This window comes from Cucurbita moschata, unplaced genomic scaffold (genome assembly GCF_002738365.1).
Source record: "Cucurbita moschata cultivar Rifu unplaced genomic scaffold, Cmos_1.0 Cmo_Scf00264, whole genome shotgun sequence".
In the NCBI taxonomy this organism is placed as follows: Eukaryota; Viridiplantae; Streptophyta; class Magnoliopsida; order Cucurbitales; family Cucurbitaceae; genus Cucurbita; species Cucurbita moschata.
The window spans coordinates 8734-18750 of NW_019268780.1; the positions used below are offsets into that span (position 1 = coordinate 8734).

The 10017-nt window shown below is 34.9% G+C and overlaps 1 non-coding gene across 1 annotated transcript; it reads right to left on the minus strand.

Annotated features, from left to right (window-relative positions):
- Positions 1-1918: 1918 nt before the first annotated feature.
- Positions 1919-1991, minus strand: TRNAF-AAA. The gene has a single exon. It is a non-coding gene; the product is annotated as a tRNA-Phe (tRNA).
- Positions 1992-10017: the final 8026 nt, after the last annotated feature.

Genomic DNA, 10017 nt, shown 5'->3' on the forward strand with positions numbered 1-10017 from the left:
GGGTCATGCACCATAAACTCATGGGAAGATCGTTGATGGAATCGATGCAATCGACGCTCCCCTGGATGGGTTGCCAATCAAAGACCCAACATTTGATATTGACTCTTTTGAAGAAAAAGCCACACAATCTCACAGCTTTAAACGTCGCGGTAGCTCTGAGAACTCTAACACACATAGGGAAGGACGTGTCGAAGAGTTAGACATTAAAAAAAAGATTATGCTAAAACTCTTCAGCGATCTGACTAAAGACTTCAGGACATCTACACCAAAAATCCATTGTCGTTCAACAGTCAAGATTTCTAGCTTTCACCCAGGAGACCCGAGTTCGATTCCCGGCAATGGAATATTATTTTCTTATTTCATTTTATTTCACAGTTTCTATCTTAGACTAAAAAGATTTTTATGAACTTTGTACCTTTGTTAGAGTTATGTTATAGATATTTTATTCAATTTCAAATGGTTAATGCGATAATCCAGTCGTTTTCTAGGTCTCTCTTGTTGAACGGCGTCATGGTTGAGATGAGCAGGTGATTCAAATAGTTAATGCGATAATCCAGTCGTTTTCGAGGTCTCTCTTGTTGAATGACATCATGGTTGAGATGAGCACTTGAGTGAGTTTAACAAGTTTGGCTGTAGAGAACCACACCTAAAGCCAAGTTCATGTGGGCTTAACAAACTTAAAATCCAAGAACACAACCCCTTAAATGGAAACCGGGATGCTAAGGAATTAATAAGCTTTATTTTTTACGTAGAACATTACTTGAAGGTTACACGAACTTGATCATAGGACCTAAGAGTTACGTTGGTCGCAATGCATCTCACGGACGATGCAAAACTATGGTGGCGCTCGAAGGTGAATGGTATAAAAAATGGGTCATGCACCATAAACTCGTGGGAAGACTGTTGATGGAATCGATGCAATCGACGCTCTTTTGGATGGGTTGCCAATCAAAGACCTGATGTTTGATGTTTACCCTTTTGAAGAAAGAGTCACACGATCGAACAGCTCGAAATGTCGCGGTAATTCTGAGAACTCTATCACACACATGAAAGGACGTGTCAAAGAATTAGACATTACCCAAAACATCATAGTAAAACTCTTGAGCGATTAGACAAAAGACTTTAGGACAACTACACAAAAAATTCATTGTGTCCAACGGTTTGGATATTTGGCTTTCACCTAGGAGATTTTGGTTTGATTGTCTCAAATTGAATATTATTTTCTTATTTCTTTTTATTTTATAGTTTCATCTTTTGTCACCAATTATATTTAAACTTTACCTCATTTTGAGAGGTACTTTAATGGTCAAGTTCAATAGTATCTTAGATTAAAAACTTTTATGAACATCGTACCTATGTTAGTGTTATATTATAGATATTTGTTTCAATTTCAACAAGTGGTGTTGAGGTAATTCAAATGGTTAATGCGATAATTCGGCTATTTTCGAGGTCTCTCTTGTTGAATGCCATCATGGTTGAGATGAGCACCCGAGTGAGTTTGACAAGGAGACTCGAATTTAAACTTTACCTACATTTGAGAGGCACTATAATGGTCAAGTTCAATGGTATTTTAGATTAAAAAGACTTTTATGAACTTCGTACCTTTGTTAGTGTTACTTTGTACCTTTGTTAGTGTTATGTTATAGACTTTTATGAATTTCGTACCTTTGTTAGTGAGTTTGCCAACAGGTGCAGTGAACGTGGAGAGATTAAACACGTGACATTGAAATCTTTAGTTTAACACTCTCCCAACTAAACACTGATTCATTATATTTTAAAAAAGAAATAATAATCGACTAAACTATAAGGTGCAATGAATGCAAATCAAACACAAGACCTTCCAATATTCAATCTAATGCTCTCCCAACTAAGCCATCCCAGAAAACATAAAAAATGAAATTATGCTATGTGAACCAAATGTAATGAACGTGGATCGAACACGTGACCTTCAGATCTTTAGTTTAACGCTCTCCCAACTGAGCTATCCCCACAATCATTAGAAATGAAAATTCATCAGTAAATATATTTTCGCTGATTTATTGAGATTTTAAAAAGAAATAATGACTAATTTTTTTATTGAATAGTCAAGTTATGCAAATAGAAACAGGTGCGGTGAACGTGGAGATCGAAGACCTTCAAATATTAAATCTGACGCTCACCAAACTGAGCTATCCCCGCTAACATTAAAAATGAAAGTTTTTAAGTAAAGGTATTTCGGCTAATTATGAAATTTTAGAAAGAAATGATCACTAATTTTAAATTGAATAGTCAAATTGTGCATGCATGGTTCACGTGGATCGAACACGAGACCTTCAAATCTTCAATCTAACGCTCTCTCAACTGAACTATCCACACTAACGGTAAAAATAAAAATTCATCAGTAAAGGTATTTTCCCTACTTCATTGAAATTTTAAATAGAAATAATCACTAATTTTTAATAAGATATTCAAGTTATCCAACTTGTATAAGGTGAGGTGAACTATAACACGTTAGGTATTTCCGATAATTCATTGAGATTTCAGAAAGGAACAATGACTAATTTTAGATTGAATAGTCGGGTTATGCAACTAGAATCAGGTGCGGTGAACGTGGAGATCAAACACGTGACCTTCAAATCTTTAGTCTGACGCTCTCCCAACAGATGGTCAAACATTGGGTACGCTTCAAATCTTCAAATCTTCGCTTCTGTTAAATTCAACAAAAGGCATTGGGTACGCAGTTATAGTATGACATTCCACTCATAAACAGATGGTCAAACAGAAATGCTCAAGCAAATATTGGAAGACATATTGAGGGTATATGTGATGGATTTTGCACGAAGCTGGGATAAGTACCTACCCCTTATGAAATTCGCTTATAATAATACTTGTCAAGCCACCATACAAATGGCCACATACGAGGTTCTTTATGTACGAAGATTGCGATCCCCTATCTTTTCGGAAGAAGGGGGGCAAATGACAACTATTGGGCCAAAGCTGGTGCAAATTACCAACACCACAGTCCAGAAGATTAAAGCTAGGATACAAACCGCACAAAGTCGAGAGAAAAGCTATGCAGACCTAAGGCGCAAGGACATGGAATTGTTGGTAGGGGATCATATATTCCTAAAGGTAGCACCCCATGAGAAGGGTGCTCACGTAGGGGATCATATAAGCCCTAAGTTTATCTCTCCCTTTGAGATATTAGAAAGAATTAGATCTGTGGCCTATAGAATCGGGCAATGCCCAAACTTGTCTGCAGTACATAATATCTTTCATGTATCTGTACTATGGAAGTATACCCTAGATCGTTCGCACGTACTGGCTCATGAAACTCTCTTCTTGAGAGATGACATAACGTATAAAGAAGTCCCGATTCAAATAATAGACAAGAAAGTCAAATGACTGAGAAACAAGGAAATCTCTCTCGTTAAGGTCCTACGGAAGAATCATAGAGTAGAAGAAGCCACTTGGGAAACAGAAGGCAAATAAGAACCTTTTGTACCCTGACCTATTTTAGAATAAGCACTTTTGATGACCGAAAGTTTTCAAAGGAGAGGAGAATTTGCAACACTCAAGGTCTCCAATAAGGTAGACAATGTATAATCCCTACTAGGTTGTATCTAGAAGCAAAGAAAACATTAAGAAAATGGTACTTTTTCTAATTTTTATAAACTTCCCGAATCATTAAATTTTTTTTAGAATAAGAATTACAAGGTGCTTAAAAAAGGAAGGATCCGATCGGAGAAGACTTTTCTGGCAGAAGATTCAGAAAAATCAAGAATGAAATTATAGAAATTCTAGACGTTTCAATGGTAGTGGAAAATCCGTCTATAAATTATGAATTAGGGTAGACTATTAGGGGCAAGAAGCAATCTTAATCGAGTACCCAATCGAGAGATACAAGTTTTTTGTTTTGGGGTATCTTGTTCATGGGTTTACCTTGAATTTGAGAACTATAGTCCACTGTTCATTACCAAACTTGTTCCTGCACCTTCTAAATAAGTTTACCCATAAAATTGGTGAAGGAAAGAAGTCCTCAAAGTGCTAGTAGGTTTTCACACAAATTAGTCCACGTTAGGTTACCCTCTAATGTTTTCCTAAGCTAAAACCTCAACTCCTAAAGCCTAACCCATGACATTATGTATAAACCTAGGTTCATCAATAATCCATGTACCAAGTACCTAGAACTATGTGAATAACATGCTAAATAAGTTGCTAGGATCCATATCCAGAAGTAACCATTATTTGCATTACGATGTGTTCTAAAAGGCCTCTATTCCTCTTTAGGTTGGATGTCCTGCAATATGTATCATGAGCTGGGTGTTATGATAGGCCTACCTTTCCCATCAGCTAAACGAGATGTCTTGCACAATGATTTACCAGTAGGATTACATGATTATGACGACACCATTCATGTGTTCATGGGGAGAAAATTGAAGGTTATTTTAGGGGAAGGTTTTCAGGATCAGTATATGATACATGAAACGATGACCTCTAAGTTCTAAGATCCTGAAAACATAACAAGAAGTAATATCCTAGCTTAAGGTCGCGATTAAGAACCTACTAGTAGGCTAATTACTAAGTTTTACTCACTCCAAGTTTATTATTTTTTTTCAAGTAACTAAGAGTTGGTCGTGGATGAGAGTGGACTTTGGAGTGTGGGCCATGGACTAACTTCTATTTTAATCTAGTATTTTTTATTCTTCTTTTGAGTCTCTTCTTATTTTTTGTTTGTAACGAATATGTATATTTAACACCCAAAAAATGAAGAAAATTAACTCCCATAAGAATAAGCCACTCATGAAAGACCCAAACGATAGAAAGGAAAAAAAACATTGAAGGATTAAGCAAGAACAAAGGACTTAGTCAAGTCACTCACCCTAACAAGTGATTTCAAGGAGTTAAAGGCCTTTTGAGAAGGATGGGAAAGGAAAAAGTAAATGAAAAGGGCAAAAAAATCATTTTATCAATTATCAAGAATATTGCCCGATTTGTAATTCCTTATCTAGAAGGAATCTCAAGATTCAAATAAGCAAAAAATGATAAAAGAGTGATGAGGAATTTGTAGAAAAATTATGGATTTTTCGAGAAAAATAATAATAAAATATTCGGAAAGTGGCAAATTATCAAAATACCCCTAGAAGAATGGACAATTACATAAATGCCACTATAATTAGAATCAGAGCATCTACCGTGACAATCCGAGCAAAATCCCTCAAACTCAAATTTCAACCATCGGATCTCCTCCAAACTTTGATATGATCTAGAACGAACACGCACGAATCATCACATCCAACGACTAGTATTCAAAGCCAAGGTCGGTAAGGATACGATCGGGTTGATATCTTTGAAAAATTATCCAGAAAGTTCGATCTCTTAATAACGAAGATTTTGGAGCTCTCAATGTCGGTTTAAGCTCCTCCTATACAGTCTTAAGTAACAATATGGAATAAGAATCAAGAAAGGTTGATCCCCCAATCGAAGGCAATAAGCGTTTAGATTGTGGGTCTCCTACTCTCAGATTTCTTCCAAATTCCAGAGCAATCCTCCACCATTTCTCTTCAAACTTCTAAATAACGAAGAATCTGGAGCTCTCAATGTCGGTTTAAGCTCCTCCTATAAAGTCTGAAGTAGGAGAAACAATACAGAATAAGAATCGAGAAAGGTCGATCCCCCAATCGAAGACAATAAACGTTTAGATTATGGGTCTCCTACTCTAAGATTTCTTCCAAATTCGAGAGTAATCCTCCACCATTTCTGTTCGAACTTATTCCTACCGTTTCTCAACAAGATTACCCACAAGTTCTATGAAGGAATAGAGTGCTGAAAGTGCCTAGAAACCATTCCCCAAATTCAATCCGCCATTGAAGAACTTCAAGAAAAACTTGAAAATCCAATCCGAGGATACATGATGATTCGTTGAGCAAGAATGGTTCCAATAAGTTTCTGCACCTCCAAGGAATGATTCCATAGAACACCACGAAGAAAAATAACCTCGAGAGCGTGTCGAATTGATGGAAATAGGTTTCGAAATTAAATTGGGAATAAGAGTTGAATTCCTATCTATGATCTCTTTTCCTTCAAATTAAGGATTCCTCTAGCTTCAGAGGAAGAAGTTGAGTAAACTTGATGAAGGAATCGAGAGATGAAACATCGTAGAAAAAGGTACCCAAGAGATCAAAAATTTGGCGTTTCGAGTGAGTTGCATACCAAGAACAATTTTTGGAAATTAAGGTCTTACACTCAAAGACGTTCCTCCAAATAAATTCCTTTAGCCTGAAGAAAGGATATGGAAGAGGTTCAATGAAGAAATAGGGCCTTGAAACCCCTAGAATCCGCTACCCAATAAGAAATCCTTTATTTTATCTCCAGCGATAAATCAGATTTTGGATGAACTTTGGAAGTGAATATTTTAGGCTACGATCCATGAGAAGGTATCAAATCAAATCCCTAGCACTTCCTTGTAATACCCATCTTTAAGTTTCACGAAGAAATCGAGGAGAGAAACGCTGTAAATGTGGTTGTACAGGCCGAGTTTCAGATGGCGGTGACGCGAAAAATGCGCATCTGCTTCCTGTTCAGAGGAAGAAAACGATGATATGGCCAGTTCTACTGAACTGTCCAAGTCAACTCAAAATTTGACATTTTCTCGGGTTTTCTCAATTTTAACCCCATTCCAGACCGATTCTCATATAAAATCTTATGGTTTCAGAAACTAGACACAATAAGGAGTACGTGGAAGGAAATTTGAAGTAATTCAGATACTGGAAGCTCAAGAATGGACGTCCCAAATGTCGACGACGAGGCAAGTAGTCACCTTGGACTTTTTGTTAAGAAATACTTCTAGAAATTGCCTGGATTTTCATATGAACCCTAAACCAAGTATGAATTAAGGATATATGTAAGAAAAACCCAAAGAATCGTGAGTTAAAGCCCTGAACCGATCAAATAGCTCAAGATTTAAGTAACGCTAAAATAACCCTCTAATGAGCTCCACTGCATATCAAATTTTAATACTGAGCATATTATATTATGTTGAGGTTAGATATGAAATTTGGTGGTCATTGGATAAGGATAAGTAGGTAAACGAGGAAATGGTGTAAAATGACCATAATGGCCCTAAGGTAATTTACCTTCGGTTCATGACCTAGATGACCTTCAAATGTTATGAAATTCATCAGTAGATCTTATTTTATGAAATTTTATATGAATCCTTATCCCAAGAAGTTATATAAGGTAATGGAGTTTTGGAGTTATTAGAAAACTTTAGTTAGCGAAACCAAGATATGGGAGAAAATGCTCATCACGATCCATATGACCTTTGCCATGAAGCACGTTATTTATAGTTTTGTAGTCAATGTTGCAAATGTTTGCTGCACATAAAAAATGATAGGGATGTTAAATTTTTAAGTCACTTTTGGAAAGTATGGTGGATAAATTGGGTACCAAATTATTGTTTTCAACTACATGTCATCCTCAGACTCACTTGCTAACTGAGGTTGTTAATAAAATATCAGCAACATTGCTTAGGGCTATTATTTATAAGAATATTAAGTCATAAATTGGGTAACAAAATATTATTTTCAACTACATGTCATCTTCAGATTAATGAGCAAACTGAGGTGGTTAATAGAACACTAGGAGCATTGCTTAGGGCTATTATTTATAAGAATATTAAGTCTTGGGACGAATGTTTGCCAGTCATTGTTCTCTTTTTGAAGTTGCTTACGGATTTAATCCACTTACGCGTCTTGATTTGCTTTCTATTCATTCTAATATTTTTGTGAGTAAAGCAGCCACAAGTAAGGCAAATCGGATCAAAACATTGCATAAAGAGGGGAAGGAGACAATTGAGAAACAAAATTGAGGAAAAACTATTTGGAGCTTCAGAAGTGAATATTTGCACAGTTGAAGGAGCAAATGAAGTTGCAACCATCATTACATGAGTTGTTAAAAAACTTTATTTATTTTTAATTTCATAAAATTTGTAATGGTAGAATTGTCAAATTGACTTCGTTTTTTTTTGGAGATATAAAGGGATCGAGATTAAGTCCCAGCCACTAACTTTTTTTTGTGGGAGACTATAACTACCCACAAATTATTATGTAAAAATCAGATTTCTGACGAATGAAATTGATCTCTCAAGTTGAGAAGTTCCCCTTCGAAATCCGAGCATCACGTGTGAGCCATGCAGTCACGCTTTGACATTGTGTGATTGAGTGAAATTCTCAACCTTCTACTTATTTTTGGGATTTCTTATCTCTGTATCCATTGTAATTTATCCTGATACAAACAAATTTATTCTTGTAGGGAATTTATTAAGCACATGGATTTATTAATAACGGTGAACTTTTGTATAAAACGAAGTAAACACAAATGGAGTAACATGAGATAGAAGTAAACATAGTAATAAAAAGAAACTACATAAACTTAAAGGAAGTGAATCCCATTTTACAATATAAATATTGTTCAATTGTAGCAAAGTAGTAGTTTTGAAAACTAGCCCCTCCATATCAATCTATGTTTGGAAAACTAAAATAAAGAAAAAATAAATAAATAAAAATATTTTTCAAAAACTTAGTTGGGTGTGAAATTTTGCTTAAAATTCAAATGTTTTCTTTTCTTTTCTTTTCTTTTCTTTTTTTATAAAAGGATAAAACACATAATTTTGAAATAAAACAAAAAAACAAAATAGTTATCAAATGGGCCTAATTTTTAACATATCTATCCCAAAGGAATGCATGGGCTCTAGTGGCAATAATAGTAGGTTTTAAAGCACAAAAATATGTGGATAAATTTCATATATTGAGGTTGGATCATATATTGAGGTTGGATAAATTTCATATATTTAGGTGTGGAAAAAATATACACACGGGCAACTAAAAATGATAGATCCACTATAAGGGCATTTGGTCTAGTGGTATAATTTTTTTTGTTACAAATTAGGTGGAATGAACAAACAAAAATAATGAGTTTAAAATTACCAAACAAAATATCAATTTTCAAATGGAATGGAGACATAAGACCATTCGAAAAATGAAAAGGACAAAAGAAAAATATTAAATACATTTTCAACTAATGCATTTGGTTGAGAGATATTATGGCCAATATAAGAAGAATATAGCATTAACTAATTTTCATGGACTCATATGGATCCTTAGCATACTAAAATGACTGTTATTATTGGTATCAAACCAATAACAATTCATATCAGCTAAATCTTCCGATTGATAATTAGGCCCGAGAAAGAACTTGAATTTATTTTTATATCTATCAACATGTTTCCTACTTTTATCTAAAACTTGATCACCAGTTTTTCTTATTTGCATTGTAAAATTATGTATTTCTATGGATATCATTTCTATTTCTAGAATTGAAACAAAAACATGTGGATAAATTTCAAATATTGAGGCGCATAAAAAATAGATCCACTACAAGGCATTTGGTCTAGTGGTATGATTCTCGCTTCGAGTGCGAGAGGTCTCGAGTTTGATTCTCAAAATGCCCCCAACAATTATATCAAATTGAAGCATGCAATATAATAAGATTTGAAATAGGTTTTTTTAAACCTCGAACCAAGAAGTAATTCAGATGGATATTTGGAAAGAAAAAAAAAAGGAAAATAAACAAATAAAGGGAATTTGTGTAGGTAGGATTCTCTTCGTATCTTGGAAACTATGAGGATTCCTCTTCTTTCTTAACATAAAGACTTACTTTTTCGGGACTTGGACCATAAACAGTCCTCTACTCTTACTCCTACTCTCTTCTCTAAGAATCAACATAGCATAACCATTCCATAAAGGCCGAGGTAGTCTTATAAAAGAAGATGAGGGTACCACTTTCAAATCATTCCATGAGGACTTGAGAAAGTTTTGTAAAAGAAGATGAGGGTACCACTTTCTATTGCATAATTTCTATGTGAATTGAGAATGAACCATATTCTTTGGAGATAAGATAGAGCCTCGAGCCTAACTTCAAAGGCATTACACAAATTGTTCTATGATATTGTTTCTAGGAACTCTTCGTTATGTTGTC